A 15,647-nucleotide genomic window follows, 5' to 3' on the forward strand; every position below is an offset into this window, starting at 1 on the left:
GTTGTTGTTGTGCTAAGCTAATAGGCAGAATGCTACCGGTATAGCGCTAAACAATGTAGCATCATGGGCAGTGTAGTCCGTGCTGCAGGGAGAATGGACTGCCATACACGTTATGTGTCTGTGAGCGAGGGAGGGAGAAAAAGGAAAAGTACGAGCTGTCATCGAGCAGAAACGGGAGCTGGAAGCATGTAAATATAATAATAACCACTGCAGCCAAGAAGAGAGCCTGACGAGCCCAGTTGTAAGTAAGCTATTAAGACTCGACTGTACACCGTGTTCGTGTTTTCCTCTGAAACAATAAGTTCTGTTGGAGCAGCCTTTCAACGCCTCTCTCTGTCTCTCACAAGCAAAGTTGACCCAGACAACAAAGTAAAGCTAGTTTTCGGCTACGAGCCCGACACAAAACCCACCGTATTAGCCAGAGGTCCCTTTACTACGGTTAGGAGCCGCGGACCTTCAGTAACAGTAATAAATCACAGCAATAGTACATTCATGTAGTTGTAAACAGCATGATAATATATTAAGTAATCCAAAGTATTCAGAATACGTTACTCTCATTGAGTAACGTAACGGAATACGTTACAGAATACATTTTGAGACATGTATTCTGTATTCAGTAATGGAATACATTTTAAAAGTAACCTTCCCAACACTGTATATATATATATATATATATATACACACACACACACACACACACACACACACATATACACATACATATATATCATAATAATCTGACAATACTATAATATTGGCTATATTATATTTACATTACCACAGTGAGATGACTTTAGTCTCATGAACAACAAGAGCTAATTGTTATTTACTAACTACTCTTGTAATAACTGTTCAGTACAGAAATGAAGCCCAACAATCATGTTTTACAGTCCTGTGGTCTCAGCCTCAGATACTCAACTAATCAAAGTGATGTCATGACAAAAATGAATGACCAACAAAACATTTTTTTCTCCTTCATTTATGTCACACAATCTCGCGTTTCTCGCGGTTAGTATCATGGTTGCTAGGCAACCTGAACAGCGCGACGAAGGCTAGACGTCCCATTTCAAAAGCCTCTCACTTCCGCACTTCTCGTACTTATAGTACGCACCGTACGTAGTACGCGTAGTGTGCGTACTTCAAGCGTGCAGACCCTGAATTGGGAAACAGCCAGAGACTTTCTAAAACGATGATGCATGTTAGTCATGTGATGCAGTCATGTGACCAATTAAACAAAGGTATTACACAGCAGTTGTTTTGTTTGCTCTGTTCTGACAGCCCTATTAAAGATGAATATCAGTCTGTACATGCTCCACAGAGCTTCTCTTCAAATTCTTTATTTCTCACTTGCTTTTGCAACTTTGTACTTTTGTGTTACTCGCAGCAACAACTCCACCTCATTGTTAGTCTATTTAAAAAACTCGGTGCTTTTCCTCCACCTTTTCCCGCGACATTTCAAACAGCCGGAAAGTAAATAAACGGCAAACAGAAATGAGACCGGTCGAATCGTCTTACGTTTCACGCATGCGCAGGACTGGAACGTAAGCGCTTTCAGGCGTTTTAATGTGGACGCACAACTCTGTGAAAACGACTGAAAACGCTACTGTGGACGCGGAGCGCTGCTTTCAAATCTAACCGGGCGAGTGTGGACGTAACCTAAGTGGCACCATGGAGAAACGAGGTGGCCCTGATGAAGTGAACAGAGTGAAGATTTGTGTAGAAACAGGAAGTGTGATCAGCTGCACTCACCACTGTTGCTGAGAGAAACCTGATGGACTCCAGTGAATCTTCTTTTAGAGACAAACAGGACTCGACTGCAGCTCTGCTGCTGCTCTCTCTCACTTTCACTTCTGCAAAATGACGTTAAACTTCTCGTCTTTGCTCCGCCTCTTCCTGCCTCTCCCTTTACAGGAATCAGCCTGTCTGTACTCAGTGGCTTTTTCCCAATTCAGGGTCTGCACGCTTGAAGTACGCGTACTACGTACGGTGCGTTCTATAAGTACGAGAAGTGCGGAAGTGAGAGGCTTGTGAAATGGGACGGTCTAGCCTTCGTCGCGCTGTTCAGGTTGCCTAGCAACCATGATACTAACCGCGAGAAACGCGAGATTGTGTGACATAAATGAAGGAGAAAAAAATGTTTTGTTGGTCATTCATTTTTGTCATGACATCACTTTGATTAGTTGAGTATCTGAGGCTGAGACCACAGGACTGTAAAACATGATTGTTGGGCTTCATTTCTGTACTGAACAGTCATTTAAGATTAGTTAGTAAATAACAATTAGCTGATGTTGTTCATGAGGCTAAAATCATCTCACTGTGGTAATGTAAATATAATATGGCCAATATTATAGTTATTTTCAGATTATTATGATATATATATATATATATATCTATATATATATATATATATATCTATATATATATATATATATATCTATATATATATATATATATATATATATGGCTTTACAACTAAGTTAACGCTGAAAGTACAAACATCACTAGTGTCACATAACTTTTCCAACATGTGGCCAACAGCAATGTTTTAATGTTCATTGTTATTAAACATTCGCACATAAATAAGTGACGTCATATTCAGTACTTACTTTTGACAGTTCACTCTTGGCCGCTCCCTTCTGCCGTATGTTGTGGCAAAATTATCCACACCCACCGCCGCGCTATGAATTGTGGGATATATGGGACCACGAAGCGTGCACCGGACCACGCTTGATATTTGGGGAAATCGACGGCGCATTTGGAGTATGCATGTGAAGTACACTTCGAATTGGGACAGCCGTCGTCGCGTGGCGGTGATGTAATCGCACTTCAAATGCGTACTTCAAGCGTGCAGACCCTGAATTGGGACACAGCTACAGAGACACAGTTTAAAGTATTAGATACGTCCTCCGTGTGTGTGTGTGTGTGTGTGTGTGTGTGTGTGTGTGTATTTGTGTGTGTGCGTGTGTGTGTGTGTGTCTGCGTGTGCGTGTGTGTGTGTATTTGTGTGTGTGTGTCTGCGTGTGTGTGTCTGCGTGTCTGCGTGTGTGTGTGTGTATTTGTGTTTGTGTGTGTGGTGCCACTGGTTGGAGTTGCTATAGCAACCAGACTCTCTCTGTCACTTCCAAGATTCATCTTAAAAACTTCTCTTTTAACTGCTGCTGTGTGCACAGTGTTTGCTCTACAGCCATCATTTTACCCTCAAAACGTTGCCACCGTTATTCTCTTTCCAACAGTTTTTTTTTCAAAGCTCAAAGATGTAAACTTTTTGAACTGTGTGGATCCAAGTGAAGGGAGTACGAGTGACTCCAAATTTTGTTTTATTCCTCAGCTTTTTTGAACATGTTCAGCTACTTTTCAGCTCCTTCTTTTCTGTGAACGTCAGCTTTCAACAGTTCTGCACTTTTGTCTTCAGGTGAAAAATTCTTTATTTTTGCTGAAAAATTCTTTATTTTTCAGCTCTTTCAACATTTTTAACTTAACATCCAGCGATTATTTCTTTTCAGCTCAAAACATTCAGCAATGAGCATTCACACTGCAGTTTCTTCTGAAAATGCATTTTCTAGTCTTAAATTCTATTCTTGATAATCCTGTATTGTTTAACTAGTCTGTCAAACTGAATGAAAATAAACAAAAAAATAATGTGCTGCTATTCCACTCACTGATGTCAGCACGCTTAAAATAATGTCACCATCTCACTCTGACCTCCAGTGAACCTTTCACATCAGCGCCTCTGAGTGTTAAACAGCCGTGCTCTTTTTCCTCTGCAGCATGTTTTGGGGTATTTTTCTATGGGATAACCTCACAAAAAAATGGGCTGTCAAAGTTAACGTGGATTAATCCATCATCACGTTTAACCTCAATACATTTCGGGCAGTTTGTCCAAAGTTTGTCCATTCTGTGCTCCGGATGGGTTAAATGTGTTATATTTTAATCACATTAACCCTGATAATGTTCTCCCGATTTCCATACACTTGTGGTCCTCAGGGGACAAAAATGTCATAAAATGAGACAATAAAATATTTAAATGTTTAGATTATTTTGATTATCTGAATAACGTTGAACTTTAGTCAGAATAGTAAGTGACAGGAAGTGACGGAAGTGACGGAAAAGGTAAGCAAATCATGTTGTAAGTGACGTCAGACGCTGGAGATTTTGGCAGAAAATTTAAGCGAATGGTAGCTTAGAATTTAACAAATTTCTTTAAGCTTCAATTATACCAAATACACTTATCAATTGTCTTATAACTAACAACATTTGTCTAAATCATCTCCAACACCCTGGAGAACAACGGGGAGAGTTTAGAGGCTCTCCAAGATTACATCGACCGGTGCTTCCAGGATCTCGTGATGAAGAAGGCTCAGAGTGCATCTTCCCCGGCCAAAACTGAGACGCCCCGGCAAAGATATTGCAGACATCCTGGAGTCAATTGACAAGCGATTGTCCAGTTTCGATGCAAGGCTGTACTTGGTGGAGATTCTTCACCGGGAATTTAAATCCTTGCGAGAATCCTTGGAGTTCAGCCAGCAGCAGGTGGAAACGCTCGCTTCTGAAAATGCAACGCTACGGGAGTCGGTGAAATGTCTCACTGAAATGTTACCCAGCTAAATAGAGAAAATAAAAAAAGAGACAGTTATTGATCTAAAAGCCTGTAGCATGAGAGATAATCTTGTATTTTCTGGTATTCCAGAATGCGCTGGAGAAGACGCGGAGACTACAGTGAAAAGCTTCATCAAAACCCACCTGAAGCTGCCGGAGCTGATGATCTAAATATTTGATCTAAATATTTGATCTAAATATTTGCAATATTTTCTTTATCTTCTAACCCTGGATCTTCCTGAACATTAATTTTTCCTCCTCATTACAGCAGAGGACAATATATGCATTGATCTACCGGTCTTTCCTTTGCACAACATGGTAAAAAAATTAGCTCACCAGCCTCCAGTGCAATGGAGGGGAACTTTCTGTGTATGTGTTATTGTAGGGTCTACCTTACAATATGAAGCACCTTGATGCAACTGTTGTAGCGATTTCGTGCTATATAAATGAAATTGAATTGAATGTAGAGCACCTGCCTCCTCATTGTGCTGCCTGTTGTTGTTATGACCTTTGTTTGACCCCACACATCAGTGATCCAAGATCAAAGATGTTTGAAAGCAGTATGGTGTGAAAATATGGCCCTTTGCAACATTTTGTACTTTGTGGACGTTTTTGAGATGTCATAAAATCTAATAAAAACCCCATAAATAAATCAAATTAATTGTGCATAGCATAGTAGTGAATAACTTCTGTTATTTTCAGATCATTTGATGAATAAAAAACACATTTTTGATAGGAAAAGATTTCTTTTGGGGACAAAAATGTTCCAAGGACAACACAAGGGTTATTAATCGTGATGACGCATTAACTCGTTAACGTTGACAGCCCTACAAAAAAGTCTTCAACAACTGTCCTTTAACTTGAGTGCACTTTTTTTAGCTGAACTTCAGATTTCCTCTTTTGATACGTTTTCACTTTCTTTAAAAGTCGTGAAACCAGGTTCTGCTGTTTTCCTGTCTTCCTCCTCCACTTCATAACCACCCACTGCACCCACTTCTAACTCATCAGCTTACACTCATTTCATTTTTCAGCACATTCAACACTTCAGTTACATCAACTTTATTTTCTTCTTCCTATACTCACTGACACTGTCATCCACATGTCATCAGCTCAGAGGCGTGACCAGAGAACAGGAGAGGATAACGTGATTGTTTGATTTACGTGTGGGTGTCAAAGAGAAACTGTTGAGGATAGATTCCTTAATATACATCAGAGTTAAAGAGAATATAGTTTGTGATTGCTTGCAACGTTATAATATTGCAGTTAATGGGTGTAAGAATACAAAGACCTGGGGTGCAGGGCAGGAGGGCAATAAACCCCCACCCCCAGGGCATGAAGCAAGAGTTACTGAGAGGGGCAGACAAAGGGAAAATGGACACTGCCTTAAAAGGAGGTGGGGGTCAGGGTGTCAGCACCCTTGGCCACTGTACTAGTGTATTTCCATTGTGGGAGTGTTTACTGTAGGGGGAGGAGACCAGAGGTTATAACTGTAACTGCTGTGTGGAGTTCTTTAGATCAGCCTTTAGCATAGGACTGCATAGGACTGCAGTGTGCTGATCTCCATCTGTAAGAATAATGGGTAATAAAAGGATTGTGTAAAACATGGAAACATCTCTACCAGGAACAAAAGAATCGCAGAGACGGCTTTGTCTCAACAAAACCAAAAGAACAAGAAAGATAAGATCAAAGACTAAGACATAAATGGGTAAAACAGGTGAGGGTCTAAGGCTCAAACACTCCAGGACTCAGGGAATTGGGATGTACTTTGAGAACTCTTCTGATGGTTATTGTACCTGAAACAATAGCGTGTGAAAAGATTCAGAGAACAGTGAGCCTGGCTACAAGGTCTCCATCAGAAACATAGTCGCAAATGTAGCATGGGCCATTTGAGATTCTCTGTTGACTAAGATTATGTCCATCCCTACCAAAGAAGACCGGAAGAGGGATGCTGCCAAATTCTTAAACGCTGGAATTTTCCAAACTGTGTGTGGTCTATTGACGAAAGATGGCCCTTAATTAGGTCCTGCAAATTGCAGTATAACAATATATATTTTTAGTATTACAGAGCTACGTGCTGATCTCTTATTGTAACTTTTGTTCTCATCCTACACAGCCTGAGAAGAAGAAGCCTGACATAATGTCACGATTTGCAAAGGCGACTCGTGCGGAGCGAGTGAGTTCATGATCAGTTCTACCCCCGGGTCAAAAATACGTATAAGAAAACTGGCCTAATTTAATATGATTTAAATAACTGTCCAGTGATTGATTGCATAAGTACATGGAGTCAGGACGTCACAGCATACTGCAGAATGTTTTGTACATTATTATATGTATTTTTAATCTATTGCATTTACGTCGAGGAGTCATGAGCAAAGAAAGACCACACCATGTTTAAACAAGGAATGTTTATTGATCAAATTTATTTATTAAACAAATAGACATGGCAAGTTTTTCATCCCCCAAAAAATACATGTTCAAAGCAGCACCACGGAGCCCAATATCAGACAGAACTGTGAACTCCACTCTGTAGAGTGGGCAATCATGATGAAGCAGTTCATTTTATTTGGTAGATTCAAGCTGCTCGTCATATGTTTGGCCACCAGATGTCAGCAGAGAGGACTGTGTTGAAAAGCTTTGAGTAATGAACCGTTTTTCAACACAAGCTTCAATGCTTCAGAAAGCGTTGTTTGGCCATCACTAACAGAAAGTCAGCCTTTATTGACAGAACAAAACAACCAACAGGTGGAAAAACCACATACCTGAAACACCTGGAAACGCGAGGGGATGACAAGCAGACAGACCGACAAAGAGCAAAGGACAACGCAAGCAATAAATACACACCAGGTAACGAGTGGGAATGCACAACAGGAGGGAGACACAGCTGGGATAAATGTGACGCAGGAAGTAAAGCAGACTATACTGACAAAGGACCAGGACTATCAAGGTAAACCAGGAAACACAGAGCTGAACTCAAGACACGTAAGCTAAAGACAATGACCCTTCCCAAGAACACAGAGGCACAGAAACAGAGCAGGAACCATAAACGTAACATAAACAGGAAACCATAACTCACTGAATAAAACCACAAAGACAAAACACTGAGTCGCAGACACACAACAGGGATTTCCTCTTGTTGACAGCACAAACAGCACAGCTCTTTTAGTAAAAACACTTGTTTATTGACAAATCTCCATAAAGTTTAAATACGTCGGTCTCACAGGTGGTACGTGGTTTATTTTCAAAAAACAATAAATCATCATCAACACTGTTATTGGACACAATTCACAATGAAACCCACATATTTGACAATCAAAAATACAAAGAAAAATCTGGAATTTACCTTCACAATCACACACAAACACCAGTGTCACTCCCTGTGACACACCAACGTGTTTTTAAAGCACTCATCATGTCGAGGAAGAGCTGAATGCATCGTACACAACACAGCTTTGGTTTTACAGTCCTCACTGCTGATTTCTCCGGGGCTCTGTCAGAGCTCTGTGGTGCAAGCCACTTTTCCTTGACATCATTCAAACATCACTTCTTTGCAACATGTGGATTCTCGCTTTCTACATCTGCAGTCCCAGATTTGTAAAAGCGTTTGTGGATGGGCCTAGTGTAATCCCACAGCCTCACGTTCACTTTGCTTTTCATAATTTGAATTCATTTTCACTTGATTTGGAAAGTTGACTGAATTGGACAGAAGATGAAATTCCACAGCAAATAAACTTCCTTGCTCTAATGCTCGTGCATTCACAGGAAAACTGCCCACACTCTGACCAAGGAGACCAATGAGGAAGAGAGGAAACAGTGAAAATACAAACCTGCTTTGTTTCTTCATAACCATGAAAAATGTCATGATGTCAAGAGAAACGCAGTGCTCTGAGAAGCTGACTTACAGCAGGTTTCTTAATGATGTGACAACAGGTCTTATTGATGAATGTCAGCCATGTTGAAGCTACAATGTCCAGAATATGGAATGAAAAAGAATCGTGGATTCTTGACAGCGTGCTGTTTCAGGCTGTACAAACACGTGCATCATTTCTTTATAGCAGAATTTAGCCTCCTAACAGCCTCCAGGCTGGTGAAACACTTAACTGATCTGATTGTGCACTGGTGCAACATGTAGATCATTGTGTACCTGACAATACACAAACGTGAGGACATAAACAATGTAACAAAATCCACAATGGCCTTTTATAGACTTTTGAAAACTGATTTCATTGAGCGTATCCAAAAATAGTGGTTGCTTAAAGATGAAGGAAGTGAGAAAGTTGGTGTTTCTCTTGGCATGTGATACAGCCACACACACATAGGAGAACATCTTACTTATATCTAAAGAAAAATAAAAGCTTTTATCTGATTGGTCAGAATCTGTCTCTACACTGATCTGTTTGTTATGGTGCGACTCTACTTGAATATCTCGAGACATGTTTAGTGATGCTGTGACTCATTATCAGTGGAGCTCGTTTCCAGTCACAGCCTCTGACACATAGGTGGGTACAGTCATGGTTGGATGGATGAAATGAGAGTCATTGTGCAGCAGCATTTCTGCGAATGGATATCGATCTCTGCCTTTTGAAAAGCTAAATATTAAACTCGAGTGGCCTCTTAGCTGAGTGGTGTTCAAAATGTATGCAAAATAACAGTTACTGAGATGAAAGCACATGAAGGAGTCAGTGAAGGGGCCACAGCATAGATGCTGCAGAGCAGGTGAGATGACTGCAGCTCCTCCTGGTACCACATCGATCCACAACGGCAGAAGATAACGTCAGGAACGTTAGCAGAACTCAGATCTCGCTCTCGTAGGTGTGCATGTAGGTCTTGAGCGAGAGGATTTCAGCGTAGCTGCGGCTGGTCCTGCGGTACAGGTCCAGGCCTGTCAGGAGCTCCACGTCTCTGACCCGAGCTGTGTGCATCTTCATCAGGCTCTCCACCCAACGAGACTCCTCCTCTGAGCTCTGTGGAGGCAGTAAGGACGAGCAGCGTTAGCAGCAGTCACCTCTTATTAATGGACATCAGATCGAAAATGTTTCTTTGGTTCACGTTTTGAAATCTGTCTTCAGTTGATCTTAAGACTTTGCACATACAAAGTTTCTTATTCACAAGAACGTGAGCGTAGTTTGGGGTTAAAGCTCAGTAACTGTTGAGTTTGGCCCATGACACAAACTGAGCTTTTGTCACAGTTGTTATGAGTTATTATTTCCTTTCAAAGACATGTGAACAGTGCAGCTTTTCATTCAGTTTTTGGACAATGTCTTTGATTTATTGTCCCTCCAGCTAATGCTCTAAACCTCACATGTAAATAGATGTGGAGTTAATCAGCTGTGACGTTGGTGGGCACCACTGGGTGCTAAAGCTGAACAGCTCAGGTGTTTCTCCAGGAAGCAGCCACAGGACTGAAGAATAACCTGCACGTGGCAGAATGACTAGTGATCTGTTTCTGTAGCCGTCTTCAACGTCAAACGAACCACCAATCCTTCACAGTCACATGCTTGTGGTCACTGCATCGAGATCGCTGCACAGCTCAGCAGTATTGGTGTGCACTTTTGTGTCGTTTTGAACCTTTTACCTTCATTTTGGAATATTAAAAAATGACACAATGCCATCTTGCCTATCCCAGCTACAGGGCAGGAGATGCTCCAGTTTTGAAAGGTAAAATTATAGTATTTTACTAGTTTGAACTCTCTCGGCAAAGGCAGTCATACTTTTTCTCCTCTCCTCTCCCTTATCTTCCCTGCTTAGCTTCTTATGTCCTTGTCTTGTCTTGTGTTTCCCTGGAACAGTCTCTCACAGTCTGTTTCCAAACCTAAAAGAGAATTATGGATTTGATCAACTGGTCTCTGAATGCAATTGACACCCTTTTCTCAACGAGAAGTCTGGGCTCGGGATAGCCCGAGTGCCCTGGAGGGACTTTCCCTGCCGGATATACGATGGACGGGTGGCAGACATGGAGGATCGTGTGCCTGGCGGGACTGTCGATCGAGGACACTGAAGATATCTTCCTATTCTGAACCATGATAACAGGGTTCTTGCTGATTGGAGCTGGCTTGGCCCTGGCTTATCGGAGAATTAAGAAAGCGGAACCGGTTGTTCAAACCCCCCCAAGGCTGCCCGCTGGGATTGGAACGATGGGACGAGGCGTGAGTTTCTCAAAATGGCTCATTGAGTGCAGCATGGATAAGATTTTGGAGAAGCTTACAGCTGCTGTGAATACTCAGAATAACACCTCTGAGCGCAAATTGGTTGACATCTTGGAGCACCTCACTGTGGTCATGAGTTCTCAGAATCGGCTCTTTGATTTGATTTGATTTGATTTGATATACCTTTATTAGTCCCACAAGGGGAAATTTCATAAGGCTGCCGACCTATTGCACGCAATGGCAGCGCCATCTTACCCTCCGACCATACATACATTAGACAAAAACATCACATGGGGAAGACAGGTCAGAGAGGTATAACAATGGAAAATGCACCACATGAGGAAAGAAAGATAAGGAGAAAAAAATAACTCCCCCCAGACTGAGCTCCAACAGGGAGATCAGTTTGAGAACAGAAAAAAACACCTCTGCACATGAAAAAACTCTTAATACACCAAAGAAACATGACAAGCAACAGGGGTGGGTAAAGGGTGAGAGACAGCCAGTGTAGACAGTACATCCGGGCCTGCGTGCGCTGGTCTCCTTGATTCCCGTCAGCATCGGAAGGGAATAAGCGTCAAAGGCGTTTGGAAAGGGAGGGGGGATGAGTGTGTGCATATCAGTATATGTATGTGTGTGCGTGTCCAGAGTTCAGCTGACAGTGTCCTTCGCCCTGCCAGGCTAAGTAAACAGTCTTCCAGCCAACCCAGGTGGCCTTGCATAGAATGGGAAGAACAGACTCAACACAGTCGTTATCAGGGTGTTGTTGTTCAGCTCCGGCCTTGCAGCTGGCGCCAAAGGGGTATCCGCATAAGTGATGGTGGTTTTTACTTTAGTGTGAACAACTCATATGAATTTCAAAGCAGTTCTACAGTCCAACACTGGTCTCTCAATCTCCCGTTGGAGAGCCGCGAGCTTCTTGTGATTGTGATTTCCTGAGGTCAGATGGCCCAGGATGTGAGTGGGCGTTAAGGCGTCTGAGAAGGATCTCAAAACTGGATTATAGATGGCAGACAGTTGGTGTCGTAAGCCCCGCCCCTCTGTTGGACATAAATGGCTTCTTTCACTTCTCTTTCAAACCGTCTGTCCTCTCTGTCCAAAATGTGAACATTGGCATCCTCAAAAAAGTGACCTTTGACCTTTAGATGCAGATGGACTGCTGAGTCTTGTCCTGTGGAGGTGGCTCTTCTGTGTTGTGCCATGCGCTTGTGAAGTGGCTGTTTGGTCTCTCCAATGTAGAGGTCTGGGCATTCCTCGCTGCACTGTACAGCAAACACAACATTGTTAAGTCTGTGTTTAGGAGTTTTGTCTTTCGGGTGAACCAGTTTCTGTCTGAGTGTGTTGCTGGATCTGAAATGCACTGGGATGTCAGGCTTGGAGAAAACGTTAGGTTATGTATATAACCCCGGTTCTCTGAGTAGCATGAGTGAGTGTCTCACTACGGGGAACGCCTCCTGTGTGACCTCCTCAGAAGCTCAAATACCATTACGCCAGCCCTCACAGGCTGGCTAAGTGACACCCATGTCAGGAGGGGTTAGTGCCTCCCTATATAATAGGCTGACATAGCGTCTGATGTCATTCAAAACAAGCCAACCTCTTCCACGCTTCCATAGCAAGGAGGGCGGTCTGGTGAGACACTCACTCATGCTGCTCAGAGAACCAGGGTTATATACATAACCGTAAGTTCTCTTTCATAGCATGAGTGAGTGTCTCACTACGGGAGAAATACTGAATCCCGGATTGCCAGACATGCCTGTTAAGAAGACAACTGTCCCCAACAGCACTTCACAGGGAAGAAGCTCCCACCTGGGAAGAACCTGCACCGAGGACTGAATGCGCTAGGTTAAACTCCCCTAAAGAGAGCCCATGAGGTTGCCAGACCTCTAGTGGAATGCGCACGCAAGGAGTCTTTTTGTGTCTTTTAGACCCCATTCCTACAAAACTGCTCAAAGAAGTCCTGCCATTAATTAATTCTTCGATCTTAAATATGATCAACCTATCTCTAATAATCAGCTATGTACCACAGGCCTTCAAGCTGGCTGTAGTTAAACCTTTACTCAAAAAGCATCTCTAGACCCAGCAGTCTTAGCTAATTATAGGCCAATCTCCAGCCTTCCTTTCATATCAAAAATCCTTGAAAGAGTAGTTGTCAAACAGCTAACAGATCATCTGCAGAGGAATGGCTTATTTGAAGAGTTTCAGTCAGGTTTCAGAGCTCATCACAGCACAGAAACAGCTTTAGTGAAGCTTACAAATGATCTTCTTATGGCCTCTGACAGTGGACTCATCTCTGTGCTTGTCCTGCTAGACCTCAGTGCAGCGTTCGATACTGTCGACCATAATATCCTATTAGAGCGATTAGAACATGCTGTAGGTATTACAGGTACTGCACTGCAGTGGTTTGTATCATATCTATCTAATAGACTCCAATTTGTGCATGTAAATGGAGAATCCTCTTCACACACTGAGGTTAATTATGGAGTTCCAAAGGGTTCAGTGCTAGGACCAATTCTGTTTACATTATACATGCTTCCCTTAGGCAGCATCATTAGAAGACATATGTAACATATGTGTTAAATACTTTTCAATTTCACCCAAAACACCTTTTTTCTCCTCCGTGAATCGCAACCTTATCGTGGTGGAGGGGTTTGTGTGTCTCAGGGATCCCAGGGGCTATGTTGTCTGGGGGCTTTTGCCCCCTGGTAGGGTCTCCCATGGCAAATTGGTCCTGGGTGAGGGACCAGACAAAGAGCGATTCAGAAGACCCTTATGAAAAGAACACCGAGGGAACAGTTTACCCTGCCCGGGATAGGGTTACCGAGGCCCCGCCCTGGAGCCAGGCCCGGGGAGGGTGCCCGAGGGCGAGCGTCTGGTGGCCGGGCCTTAGTCCATGGTGCCCGGCCGGGCACAGCCCGAAGAGGAGACATGGGCCCATCCTCCCGCAGGCCCACCACCCGCAGGAGGCGCCATAGGGGTCGGGTGCATTGTGTGCCGGGTGGCGGCCAGGAGCGGAGGCCCTGGCGGACTGACCCCCGGCTGCCAAGACTGGCAATAGGGACATGGAATGTCACCTCTCTGGTGGGGAAGGAGCCTGAGTTAGTGCGTGAGGTTGAGAGGTACCGGCTAGATATAGTCGGGCTCACCTCTACGCATGGCGTGGGCTCTGGAACCAGTCTCCTGGAGAGGGGCTGGACTCTGTCTCAGTCTGGAGTTGCCCCTGGTGAGAGGCGGCGGGCTGGGGTGGGTATTCTAATATCCCCTCGGCTTGCTGCCGGTACGTTGGGGTTTTTCCCGGTGGATGAGAGGGTTTGTTCCTTGCGCCTTAGGGTCGGGGAACGGGTCCTGACTGTCATCTGCGCTTATGCGCCGAGTGGCAGTTCGGAGTACCCAGCCTTCTTAGAGTCCCTGGGGGGGGGGTGCTGGAAGGTGCTCCACCTGGAGACTCTGTTGTCCTGCTGGGAGACTTCAATGCTCACGTGGGTAACGACAGCGAGACCTGGAGGGGCGTGATTGGGAGGAACGGCCTCCCTGATCTGAACCTGAGCGGTGCTTTGTTATTGGACTTCTGTGCCAATCACAGTTTGGCCACAACGAACACCTTGTTCGAACATAAGAGTGTCCATAAGTGCACGTGGCACCAGGACGCTCTAGGCCGTAGGTCGATGATCGATTTTGTAATCATATCACCAGACCTGCGACCATATGTTCTGGACACTCGGGTAAAGAGAGGGGCTGAGCTGTCAACTGATCACCACCTGGTGGTGAGTTGGATCAGGTGGCGGGGGAGGACGCTGGACAGACCTGGTGCACCTAAACGCGTAGTGAGGGTGCGCTGGGAACGACTAGCAGAGGCCCCAGTCCGCGAGATCTTCAACGCACACCTCCGGCAGAGCTTCAACAGCATTCCGAGGGAGGCGGGGGACATTGAGTCCGAATGGACCATGTTCAGCGTCGCCATTGCCGAAGCTGCTGCATTGAGCTGCGGCCGCAAGGTGGTTGGTGCCTGCCGTGGTGGTAATCCCCGAACCAAATGGTGGACACCAGAGGTGAAGGGAGCCACCAGGCTGAAGAAGGAGTCCTATCGGGCTTGGTTAGCCTGTGGGACTCCGGAGGCAGCCGACAGGTATCGACAGGCCAAGCGGAATGCGGCTCGGGCAGTGGCTGAAGCAAAAACTCGGGTGTGGGAGGAGTTCGGAGAGGCCATGGAAAAAGACTTTCGGACTGCCTCGAAGAGATTCTGGCAAACCGTCAGGCGTCTCAGGAGGGGAAAGCGGTGCTCTACCTGCACTGTGTATAGTGCTGGCGGAGCGCTGCTGACGTCGACTGAGAAAATTGTCAGGCGGTGGAAGGAATACTTCGAGGACCTCCTTAATCCCACTGACGCATCTTCCGAGGAGGAAGCAGAGTCTGGGGAAGAGGGGAATGACCCGCCAATTTCCGGGGGCGAGGTCACTGAGGCAGTTAAACAACTCCTTGGTGGCAGAGCCCCTGGTGTTGATGAGGTCCGCCCCGAGTTCCTGAAGGCTCTGGACGTTGTAGGGCTGTCTTGGTTGACACACCTCTGCAATGTTGCGTGGAGATCAGGGGCAGTACCCCTGGACTGGCAGACCGGGGTGGTGGTCCCCATCTTTAAGAAGGGGGACCGGAGGGTGTGTTCCAACTACAGGGGGATCACACTCCTCAGCCTCCCCGGGAAAGTCTATGCCAGGGTGCTGGAAAGGAGAGTTCGTCCGCTAGTCGAACCTCGGATACAGGAGGAACAATGCGGTTTTCGTCCTGGTCGCGGAACACTGGATCAGCTCTTCATCCTCTCGAGGATACTTGAGGGTGCATGGGAGTTTGCCCAACCAGTCTACATGTGTTTTGTGGACTTGGAGAAGGCATTCGACCATGTCCCTCGGGGTGTCCTGT

This window comes from Neolamprologus brichardi, unplaced genomic scaffold, assembly GCF_056152115.1.
Source record: "Neolamprologus brichardi isolate AB-2024 unplaced genomic scaffold, ASM5615211v1 NODE_ptg000008l+_length_2720982_cov_1, whole genome shotgun sequence".
NCBI lineage: Eukaryota > Metazoa > Chordata > Actinopteri > Cichliformes > Cichlidae > Neolamprologus > Neolamprologus brichardi.